Source organism: Oncorhynchus kisutch, linkage group LG18 (genome assembly GCF_002021735.2).
Source record: "Oncorhynchus kisutch isolate 150728-3 linkage group LG18, Okis_V2, whole genome shotgun sequence".
In the NCBI taxonomy this organism is placed as follows: Eukaryota; Metazoa; Chordata; class Actinopteri; order Salmoniformes; family Salmonidae; genus Oncorhynchus; species Oncorhynchus kisutch.
The window spans coordinates 12,257,320-12,269,551 of NC_034191.2; the positions used below are offsets into that span (position 1 = coordinate 12,257,320).

Here is a 12,232-nt window from a genome sequence, read left to right on the forward strand (position 1 = left end):
TCTTTATAATGTCTCCAACCCCCATAACATACACTCACAAACTGGAAATATGTGTGTACATTGTACAATCAATTGGTGAGAGAGTCTCAAATATCACATTAATTTGTACATATCCACTACATGAATTGTGGCAAAGTTGCTTCCTGTTTCCATCATGTCCTTGGTCACGTTTGCGTGGGTCAAACAAAAACACCATAATGATTGGTTGACAATAAAGCCTCCCATAATAGAGTCCCACAGTTCAATACCCATAAAACCTAGAGGTCACACCGGGGAATGGTTCCAAACATTTTTACACCATTAATTTTTCCCGTTAGGGATTTTAGAAATACTTAAAATAAGGGCTGTGTTTGGTGTAGACCTACCCTGGCGTGACGTTTTGATAATTATGTAAATCTCTCTCGGACAATGTGACTTTTATCAATATATTTGGCTCTATTTACTCTCAGGTTCGAAAATGCTAATTAGCATCAAAGTAGACATCATGCAAAACAACAAATCCCTGCACGCTCCTGTACGTAATCTCTCGCTGACACCTTTGCTAAGAGGTATAGTGTCAAAGAAAAACTTGTGCAAGACAATTCATAGAATTGTCCATTTAAAGACATTTTGCCAATTTTTAATTACTACATATAGCTAACATTAGATAGTTAATCCAGAGATTCTTACCTTTTCCTCGATTCAGCAGCCTGTCCAGATCATCATCGCATTTATAGTTCTTTATGATAGCCACATTAGCAGCTGATTAACATTTCATTTGTGGGTAAATTCAGGCAAATGTATTGATAATAGTCACACTGTCCTAGAGAGATTTACACAGCTATCAAAATGTCACGCCAGGGTAAGCCTACACAAAACACAGCAATAATTTTAATTGTTTCGAAAATCCCCTATGGGAAAAAACGATTGGAACTGTTTCCCTGTTTGACCAATAGGTTTTATGGGTATTATGACTCATACTGTGGTACTCTATAAAGGCGATGGTTGCAGGATGAAGTTGAAGAGCAACTTGCAGTTGAAAATTCATGACATTTGATCACATGATTTTTTGTCAAATTCATGCAGTCAAGTCGGCCATTTTGTATCCCCATAATGCAATACACTTTGAAAGGAGGTGACCAACGATGGTCATCGACTTGACAAAAGGAATCCACTGAAACGCCCCCATTATATTCTCACTCAATCATTTGATATCTATATGGAATGCAACGCTGGTTTCCTTTAATTATTTTTCGATTTGCGATTGTTGTTTAGATCATAGTACTTTGTTCTATATTCCACTTTGTCGTCTATAGTTTCACTCAATGCTAGGGGGTTAAGAAATAATGTAAAGCGCAAAGCATTATTTTTTATTTGCCAAACAGTTTAAAACAGATTTATGTTATTTTCAAGAGTCTCATTCAGTTGCTACTTCTGGAGATCTCAGTGGGGTAATGATGTATGTCTCTCTCATGGTTCTGAACGCTCTGCTGCAGTTATCACTCTAAAGAATCATTTCAATGGAAGTATTTTGCACTCCGACTGTGACCCTTTTGGTCACTTTCTTCTGTCTTGTTATCAACTGTAACAGCATCATCATTACCAACATTTATTGGTTCAATTCCAAACTTGAAAATGAGCACTTACTTGAATCTTTATAAAAGCGTATTCACCATTGGCTAACCAAGATCCCGAATGCTTTACTTATAGTAGGTGGGGATTTTAATATTTCTCTGAATAATTTCATTGATTGATGGCCTCCGGGACAGTCCACTTCTATGAATACAAGTTTGAGGCAGTTTATGGAAAGGTTTGATATTATAGATATTTGGAGAGTAAAGTTTCCTAATGACAAGTCTTTCACATGGAGTAATGAGGCACGCTCCAGACTGGTGTTTAAATGTTTTGATAAACAGGGTATTTCTGTTAACATCCTGGCCACTCCCCTTACTGATCATAAAGCTATTTATATAGACATTCAACTTTTTCTCTCTGATACTGGCCTTGGCAGAGCATCCTACTGGAAGCTGAATAGCTCTATATTAAAACACGAGTTGGTCAAAATGGAGATAGACAATTTAATTACACACTTTTGGAACAAAGCTATAAGTCATACAATTCATACAGTAATAACTGGGAGCTTTTTAAATATGAGATTGGGAAATATTTAAGAAAATATGGGAGTTTTCTTGCCAAGATCAGGAGAGCTGAAGAAGAAAGTGTAATTACAAAGATCACCTGTCTTGTTCAAAAGCCTGTTGAAAGTCTCTCAGAGGAGGACAAGTCTGTTCTGTTTGAGCTGCAACACAAGTTGGATGATATGTATAAACTGAAAGCAGAAGGGAGCCTGTATAAACTGAAAGCAGAAGGGAGCCTGTATAAACTGAAAGCAGAGGGAGCCTGTATAAACTGAAAGCAGAGGGAGCCTGTATAAACTGAAAGCAGAAGGGAGCCTGTATAAACTGAAAGCAGAGGGAGCCTGTATAAACTGAAAGCAGAAGGGAGCCTGTATAAACTGAAAGCAGAAGGGAGCCTGTATTAACTGAAAGCAGAAGGGAGCCTGTATAAACTGAAAGCAGAAGGGAGCCTGTATAAACTGAAAGCAGAAGGGAGCCTGTATAAACTGAAAGCAGAAGGGAGCCTGTATAAACTGAAAGCAGAAGGGAGCCTGTATAAACTGAAAGCAGAAGGGAGCCTGTATAAACTGAAAGCAGAAGGGAGCCTGTATTAACTGAAAGCAGAAGGGAGCCTGTATAAACTGAAAGCAGAAGGGAGCCTGTATAAACTGAAAGCAGAAGGGAGCCTGTATAAACTGAAAGCAGAAGGGAGCCTGTATAAACTGAAAGCAGAAGGGAGCCTTTGTCAGATCTAGGAAGAAGTGGCTCGAGGAAGGTGAACAAAATGTATCTTATGTTTTCAGGTTAGAAAAATACCACTCTAAAAATAATACGATTCAACAATTAAATATTAATGGTCTCATCACAGATGATCCCAAATGAATCTCTAACTTTAGTTGCAACTTCTACAGGAATTTATATAGTTCTGAGTATTGTGAGGTTTCCTCAACTCTTCTTTTTACTCTCTGGGGGATGTGAAATCAATTGGGGAGGCTGAGAGGGAACATTGTGATGACCATATTTTAGTTGAAGAGATAATTTATTCTATTGAACACCTTAAAAATAATATGTCTCCTGAGACTGATGGTATATCTGCTGAGTTTTACAAAACTTTTTCTCAACAGTTGGCCCCATTTCTGTTGGGAGGTCTTTTCTGAAAGCATTGTAAATAATGCTCTCCCTCCCCGTTTGACTTAAGGTCTGATTACATTTATACCTAAGCCCAAGAAAGACTTGCTTCTCCTCCATAATTGGCGTCCAATCTGTCTGCTCAATAATGACTACAAAATACTAGCCTCTATATTTGCAAAAACAATGAAGGCAGTATTGGACTCAATTATAGAAGAGACCCAATCTGGCTTCATGAGGAATAGACATATATCTAATAATATCCGACTGGTGTTAGATCATATTGACTATTCTGAGTTAATCTTCGAAGATAGTTTTGTCTTCTTAGACTTTTATAAAGCCTTCGATACAGTGGAACATGAGTTTATATTTCTCTCCCTTGAGAAATGTGGTTTTGGGGAATTATTGTGTAGTACTATTAAAACCCCCTAGCATATGTTATCATTTTATAAGAACTGGTTCAATAATCATATCCTGCTGGTGAGTCAACTTCTTAATGCAGAAGGATTGTTACTCAATTATGAGGAATTTTTATCTCGTTACAATATCCCTGTAAGACCTAGAGAGTTCTCCATAGTCTATTCCACCTGGAACTCTCATGTTGTTTAACCAGGCCTCACCTTCTTGACCTACCCTCGCTTAATCCAGTTGACTCTCCGTTAGGAAAAATATGTTTCTCCTTGTTCCATCAGAACAACAGATCTATACATGTTTTGTTTCAAAGGGAGATTGTATCCATTCCTTATGTCACAAGTTACTGGAATACATTGGTCACTAATATCTGTTGGGAAAAAGTCTGGTTATTACCACACACATACTTTATTTTTAACAAGGTCAAAGAGATCTCTTTCAGAATGATCCATAATAATTACCCTGCGAATCATTACCTGAAGAAACTCAAAACAGACATTAACATTGATTGTACTTTTTGTGTTGAGCATGCAGAAGCAGTTTCGCATTTATTTTGGCATTGTCTACATGTCAAACAATGGAAAAATATTTATAGTTTTATCATTATTAATATACTTGATGACTTTTGTTTGTTATGGGAGAATGTGCTGCTCGGTTTCCTTAACGATAATAAAGATAAAGAAAGACAAATTTACCTCAAATCTTATTGTGCTAATGGAAAATGTTCATATTCATAAATGTAAATTCACGAATAAAAAAACACTCTTCTGTGTTTTCTATAAGGTGTTCGAGCAGTACATTAAAAATCTCTTTAGGCTGAGATCCTTCTAACGGGATCGATATGACAACAGCCAGTGAAAGTGCAGGGCGCCAAATTCAAAACAACAGAAATCCCATAATTAAAATTCCTCAAACATACAAGTATTTTACACCACTTTAAAGATACACTTCTTGTTAATCCCACCACATTGGCCAATTTCAAAAAGGCTTTACGACGAAAGCAAACCAAACGATTATGTTAGGTGAGTGCCTAGTCACAAAAAAACACAGCCATTTTTCCAGCTAAAGAGAGGAGTCACAAAAAGCAGAAATAGAGATAAATTAATCACTAACCTTTGATGATCTTCATTAGATGACACTCATAGGACTTCATGTTACACAATACATGTATATTTTGTTCGATAACGTTAATATTTATATTAAAAAATCTCAGCGCGTTATGTTCAGTAGTTCCAAAACATCCGGTGATTTTGCAGAGAGCCACATCAATTTACAGAAATAGTCATAATAAACATTGATAAAAGATACAACTATTATGCATGGAATTATAGATACACTTCTCCTTAATTCAACCGCTGTATCAGATTTAAAAAAAGCTTTACCGAAAAAGCACACCATGCAATAATCTGAGTACAGCGCTCAGAGACCAAAACAACCCAAACAGATATCCGCCATGTTGTGTAGTCAACAGAAGTTAGAAATAGCATTATAAATATTCACTTACCTTTGATGATCTTCATCAGAATGCACTCCCAGGAATACCAGTTCCACAATAAATGTTTGTTTTGTTCGATTATGTCCAGCATTTATGTCCAAATACCTCCTTTTTGTTCGCGCGTTTAGCCCAGTAATCCAAATTCATGACGCGCGATCACTAGGAGCAGACGAAAAGTCAAAAAGTTCCGTTACAGTCCTTAGAAACATGTCAAATGACGTATAGAATCAATCTTTAGGATGTTTTTAACATAAATCTTCAATAATGTTCCAACCGGAGAATTCCTTTGTCTTCAGAAATGCAATGGAACTCAAGCTAACTCTCACGCCCGTGGTCAGCTCATGCCTCTCTGGCAGACCTCTGACTCAATCCCCTCTCATTCGCCCCCACTTCACAGTAAAAGCATCAAACAAGGTTCTAATGACTGTTGACATCTAGTGGAAGCCTTAGGAAGTGCAATTTGACCCCATAGACACTGTGTATTTGATAGGGAATTAGTTGAAAAACTACCAACCTCAGATTTCCCACATCCTGGTTGGATTCTTTCTCAGGTTTTTGCCTGCCATATGAGTTCTGTTATACTCAGACATCATTCAAACAGTTTTAGAAACTTCAGTGTTTTCTATCCAAATCTACTAATAATATGCATATATTAGCAACTGGGCCTGAGTAGCAGACAGTTTACTCTGGGCACCCTTTTCATCCAAGCTACTCAATACTGCCCACAGCCATAACAAGTTAAGACCGTTCTACATTCTTCTAATAAGAAAGCTGTTAAAACAATCCATATGTGTGTTTCTTTTAAGGTCTTTGTATAATCTTTAATTTCTTGTACAACCTAGCATATGTTATCATGGTCTATTTATGTACTTTTTGTTTTTGTAAAAAAAATGTGCACCCCTGTTATTTTTTACCTGTTCTACTAACTAGAGTCCCAAAACTATATTCCTACCCTTTCACAGTTATTCAGCCTAACAAAACTCTGTGATTTGAATTTCCCAAAAAGAGAGGCAAACATTTTATCTCGTCGTTTTTAGTGACTGTGCTAGTTTGTTAAATTATGTTTGGGAAAAATCCAAACGTGCCGCTCAAGGGCCATCCATTGCCTACAAAACGTCATAAAATGGCGCCGCACTCTAAAATACTTTGATGGGAAATGTCGTATTTTCTTTTTTGCTCAAACGAGCTCAAGTTTCAACCTCGACCTTCTTTATCCTCCTGACCAAATCTTTTCAATTTTCATTCTCTTTAAAAATGAGTTACTTCCAAACTGATATATCTGTACCCAATTTCAAGTTTAGGTTGTAGTTCTAGAGGTGGTGTCCTTTTGTAATTATGGGAGGCTGAAAAGCCCATCACCATCCAATGTTTGTTTGCCTGCTCATGGCCCCTCTCTCCACCCATCACTCCCAATCTCGGCATCCCCATCCCCCACTCCGTGGTGTTCCCAACGCCGCTGCTAGCCGGATAACGCTGTAGCAAAGTGAGAAGCTAGAACACCGATAGCGTTAACATAGCCACTGTCAACGAGTTTGAAGATACCGGAACAAAATAAGGATTTTAGATAACCACATTTGTCCATCACATTGGTAAGACTCGCCCGCTGAATATTGTTGTGTCATCTCTGCTCTTTCCCCTCTTTTTTTCTGTCAATTGTCCGACACCGATATGGCATGGTAACGTTACATGGAAAATGTATTGATGGTGGAGGACAACTAGCATTAGCGAGCTAGCTAGAGCTATCTTAGTAGTTGGACAAAAATAACATTTCAGTGATGGGCTTCAGAGTGTAACTATTTTATGTGACTTAAATGTAATGCACTTCCTCCATCGTTTGAGATAAAATAGCTAGCCAATCTACGTATCGGATTGTATGAGAAGGGACAGTGTGTGGCAAGGATGCTAGGAAACGTGATGGGATCTAGTATGATTGCGGTGGAATTGTCTAGTGTCTAGCTAGCTACTACTTTCCAATAGCTCGCTGGTCACGCATTTTTAAACCACCCAGCGCAGTAAAGGACAGTGGTTTTTCAAAATGGTGTCGGCATCTCTGTTTGGTTTAATTAATAATGTTGGACTGTAACTAACTAGCGTAACTCGCTTAAACTATTGCTGCGGGTGTGGATTTTTAGGTATCAGAAATTCACTTTGTCAAAGAGTTTTGTCATATAACATTTTCATTTTTGTTTACCGACCTCGAACCTTGAATAACTGAAGTGGGCCATTGCGTTATCAATTAGCCTGGTATTGTTTCGATTTAACAAGGCAATCAACAATTTCAGATGCGTGTTGAAAGAGAAACGTTAACAGGTCAAATGCTTTCTGGATTATTGTCTTGATGTGAGCCTAATCTGCGAATTTCCGATTATCCTGTTTGTAATAGGGATTTATCGCAGGTTTTATGGCTACTGACTGACGTTATAACCCGTGTGGGAATGTGTGCAATCAATCACGACAGGCACTATTAATAATGAGGACATTTGAATGCTGAACATGTTTTTTTTATTTGATCTAGATATGGCTGAATAACTAGGCTTTGTAATAACGTTATAACGCATCACTGAAAATGATTCACGGCCCAACCAGTAATGACAACACTTGCGTCTAGCTATCCAAAGTGAGTGGGACAATTCATGTCATTGTGCGTTTTATTCATACCTGTATACCTTGACACAAAGAAAATACAATAAATTTACAGTAAAGTAAAAGATTAGCTATAGAGAAAGTGGCACTCAAGATACAATTATTTAACCCTATATAGCTTGAAACCACGTGTACCTTTGTGTGCTTGAGTTATTTATTGTTATGTACTTGAACAGTAGGCAGCTCAGGAACAATGCATTCAGCCATAAAACTTTCACAGGGAGGGAGAAAGGAAGAGAGCCCTACAGGACCAAGGTCTGTGATCAGACAGTCTTCTCTTCTGTCTGATCATTCTGCTTGAGAATAGGACCAGTGGATTAGTACAGGCTACTTGCTCTCAATTCAGGAGGAATCGTTCCATCAGAGGCAGAATATTTATTTACTTACTTCTTTGTGTGTTGAATGAATGTTCACCTGTCAAGGACTTGAAAGGCCTTTATTTGAACAGTTTCATGACTTCAGAACATTGTTGTCTTGTTTTGATTTCTGGAGTTGTTTGTTTTGATGTTTCAGTGGGGGGTGGATATTGGAAATAGGCTTAATCGTCAAACGTCTGCAGAAATGACTTGACAGAAGAGTCATGTTCATTCCAGTTCTCTCTATGTCCTTTGACTTACTTGTGACTTTTTAGGTGAAATTACACCGTCAATGACCTCAGTGTTCTAATGCAAGATACGTGTGCTTCTTCATCTGTTGTTTGTGTGTGTGTGTGTGTGTGTGTGTGTGTGTGTGTGTGTGTGTGTTGTTTGAACATTTCTCACCATGTGTTTGCCAGGATGAAACAATCCTGTGTGTCTTTCTGTACTCGTGGCCGAGGTGCCAGGGTGGAAACTGGAAGCCGGGCATTTCTGTGTTCTTATTCTCAACCCTATTTCTGCTCCAGGATCATTCGTTTCCTGTGTTCCTCCTACACCTGGAGATGAACCCATTGATAGTCCAGTCAAGTGTGACAGCGTGTGCTTGCCCACCTCTGTGTCTTGTTGTCCCTTGCCCTACCTGACGGTGCTGCTTCTTGTTGGTGACAATCACTCATCGGCCTCTGTAGTGTCTGCCAAATCAGTTTTAATGGTCAGTGCCTCTCTGTCCTCTTGCCTTGTGAGAGGTTAGTTCTGGCCTACACCCTATTTTCTGTGCAATCCCCAAAAGGTGAGCTTTTCCCACCAGCCAGAGAGACAGACCTTGAGAAGTGCTCAAGTCCAGGGCCAGGTCTGTGAGTCAGCCATGCTGTGACCAGTGGGCTAGTCATCCTTTCAGTCTGCTCTCTGAGACACTGCTACAGAGAGGTGTGTGTTGGCATTCCCTCTACAGAGAGGTGTGTGTTGGCATTCCCTCTACAGAGAGGTGTGTGTTGGCATTCCCTCTACAGAGAGGTGTGTGTTGGCATTCCCTCTACAGAGAGGTGTGTGTTGGCATTCCCTCTACAGAGAGGTGTGTGTTGGCATTCCCTCTACAGAGAGGTGTGTGTTGGCATTCCCTCTACAGAGAGGTGTGTGTTGGCATTCCCTCTACAGAGAGGTGTGTGTTGGCATTCCCTCTACAGAGAGGTGTGTGTTGGCATTCCCTCTACAGAGAGGTGTGTGTTGGCATTCCCTCTACAGAGAGGTGTGTGTTGGCATTCCCTCTACAGAGAGGTGTGTGTTGGCATTCCCTCTACAGAGAGGTGTGTGTTTTCAATGACAGCCTAGGAACAGTGGGTTAACTGCCTGTTCAGGGGCAGAATGACAGATTTTGTACCTTGTCAGCTCAGGGATTTGAACTTGCAACCTTTCGGTTACTAGTCCAATGCTCTAACCACTAGGCTACCCTGCTGCCCCTGTAAACAATATGAATATCGATGTTTGTCTGGTCTAGACCCCTGTTTTTATAGAATCCCAACAGTCAATATTTGATTCACACGTTTCTCTCCATCCCTCATTCATGTTCCCTGGTGGAGCCATGTGTGTTGTTTAGAAGGCCCACTGGAATGGTCTCAATGGAAACTAACTAGGGGTCCTTGTTGATTTATAATTCATGATTGCTGTCTCATGTCATCTTTAGCTGTGCTTCCCAGAATATGACAGCTTCAGGGTTCCCTGGAATAAAGGAGCTCACCTCTTGAATCAAATAAAATCCAAGTTTATTGGTTGCGTACACAGATTTGTAGATATCACAGGTGCAACAGCAATACAAAACAATCTGCACATAATCCATAAGTAAAAAGATAGAAGTTAAGAAATATCAGAGCGATCAGAGTCGGAGTCCAGAGTATACAGTGCATTCAGAAAGTATTCAGACGACTTCACCTTCTCCACATTTTGTTACGTTACAGCCTTATTCTAAAATATATTAAATTGTTTTTCCCTCCTCAATCTATACACACAATACCCCATAATGACAAAGCAAAAACAGGTTTTTAGAAATGTTTGCAAATTTATAAAAAATGTAAAACTGAAATATCACATTTACGTAAGTATTCAGACCCTTTACTCAGTACTTTGTTGAAGCACCTTTGGCAGCAATTTACAGCCTCAAGTCTTCTTGGGTATGATGCTACAAGCTTGGCACATCTGTATTTGAGGAGTTTCTCCAATTCTTCTTTGCACATCCTCTCAAGCTCTTGTCAGGTTGGATGGTGAGCGTCGCTGCACAGCTATTTTCAGGTCTTTCTAGAGATGTTTGATCGGGTTCATGTCCAGGCTCTGGCTGGGCCACTCAAGGGCATTCAGAGACTTGTCCTGAAGCCACTCCTGCATTGTCTTGGCTGTGTGCTTAGAGTCGTTGTCCTTTTGGAAGGTGAACCTTTGCCCCAGTCTGAGGTCCTGAGTGCACTAGAGCAGGTTTTCATCTAGGATCTCACTGTAATTTGCTCATTTCATCCTTCCCTAAATCCTGACTAGTCTCCAAGTCCTTTCCGCTGAAAAACATCCTCACAGCATGATGCTGCCACCACCATGCTTCACCGTAGGGAAGGTAACGCTTGGCATTCAGGACAAGGAGTTCAATCATGGTTTCATCAAACCAGAGCATCTTGTTTCTCATGGTCTGAGTCCTTTAGGTTCCTTTTGGCAAACTCCAAGCGGGCTGTCATGTCCCTTTTTACTGAGGAGTGGCTTCCGTCGCGCCACTCTGCTATAAAGCCCTGATTGGTGGAGTGCTGCAGAGATGGTTGTCCTTCTGGAAGGTTCTCCCATCTCCACAGAGTAAATCTGGAGTTCTGTCAGAGTGACCATCGGGTACTTGGTCACCTCCCTGGCCAAGGCCCTTCTCCCCCGATTGCTCAGTTTGGCTGGGCAGCCAGCTTAATGAAGAGTCTTGATGGTTCCACACTTCTTCCATTTAAGAATTTAATATATATATATATATATATATATATATATATATATATATATATTTTAAAAGTGTACCTTTTATTTAACTAGGCAAGTCAGTTAAGAAAAATTCTTATTTTCAATGACGGCCTAGGAACAGTGGGGTAACTGCCTTGTTCAGGGGCTGAACAACATATTTTTACCTTGTCAGCTCGGGGATTCGATCTTGCAACCTTTTGGTTGCAGGTCCAACGCTCTAACCTCCAGGCTACCTGCCACACCATGATGATGGAGGCCACTGTGTACTTGGGGACCTTCAATGCTGCAGACATTTTTTGATACCCTTCCCCAGATCTGTGTTGTGACAAAATCTTGGAGCTCTACGGAGAATTTCTTCAACCTTATAGCTTGGTTTTTGCTCTGACATGCACTGTCAACTGTGGGACTTTATATAGTCAGGTGTGTGCCTTTCCAAATCATGTCCAATGAATAGAATTTACCACAGGTGGACTCCAAGTCGTAGAAACATCTCAAGGATGTTCAATGGAAACAGGATGCACCTGAGCTCAGTTTCGAGTCTCATCGCAAACGGTCTGAATACTTACAGTTGAAGTCGGACATTTACATACACCTTAGCCAAATACATTTAAACTTAGTTTTTCACAATTCCTGACATTTAACCTTTCTAGCGAGGCGCCCTCGACAACATTCCGCTGAAAAGGCAGTGCGAGAAATTCAAAAATATTTTTTAGAAAATGTAACTTTCACACATTAACAAGTCCAATACAGCAAATGAAAGATAAACATCTTGTTTACAGCTAAAGCACAACATATTATGTTAGATCACCACCAAGTACAAAAATACACAGCCATTTTTCCAGCCAAAGATAGGAGTCACAAAAAGCTGAAAAATAGATAATCACTAACCTTTGATCTTCATCAGATGACACTCATAGGACACCATGTTACACAATACATGTATGTTTTGTTCGATAATGTGCATATTTATATCAAAAAATCTCAATTTACATTGGCGCCTTATGTGCAGTAATGTTTTGATTCCAAAACATCTGGTGATTTTGCAGAAATACTCATAATAAACATTGATAAAAGATGCTAGTGTTATTCACAGAATTGAAGACAGACTTCTCCTTGATGCAACCGCTGTGTCA

General features: G+C 39.6%; 1 protein-coding gene across 4 annotated transcripts in view; it reads left to right on the forward strand.

Moving 5' to 3' along the window:
- Nucleotides 1-6,289: 6,289 nt before the first annotated feature.
- The window catches only part of LOC109909287 (protein FAM168A), a 56,616-nt gene continuing 50,673 nt past the window's right edge, over nt 6,290-12,232 (forward strand). For all 4 annotated transcript variants that reach the window (XM_031795491.1, XM_031795492.1, XM_031795494.1 and 1 more), the window contains exon 1: nt 6,290-6,719. The gene's annotated coding sequence lies outside the window, so the exon portion shown is untranslated. The remainder of the gene's footprint in view (nt 6,720-12,232) is intronic.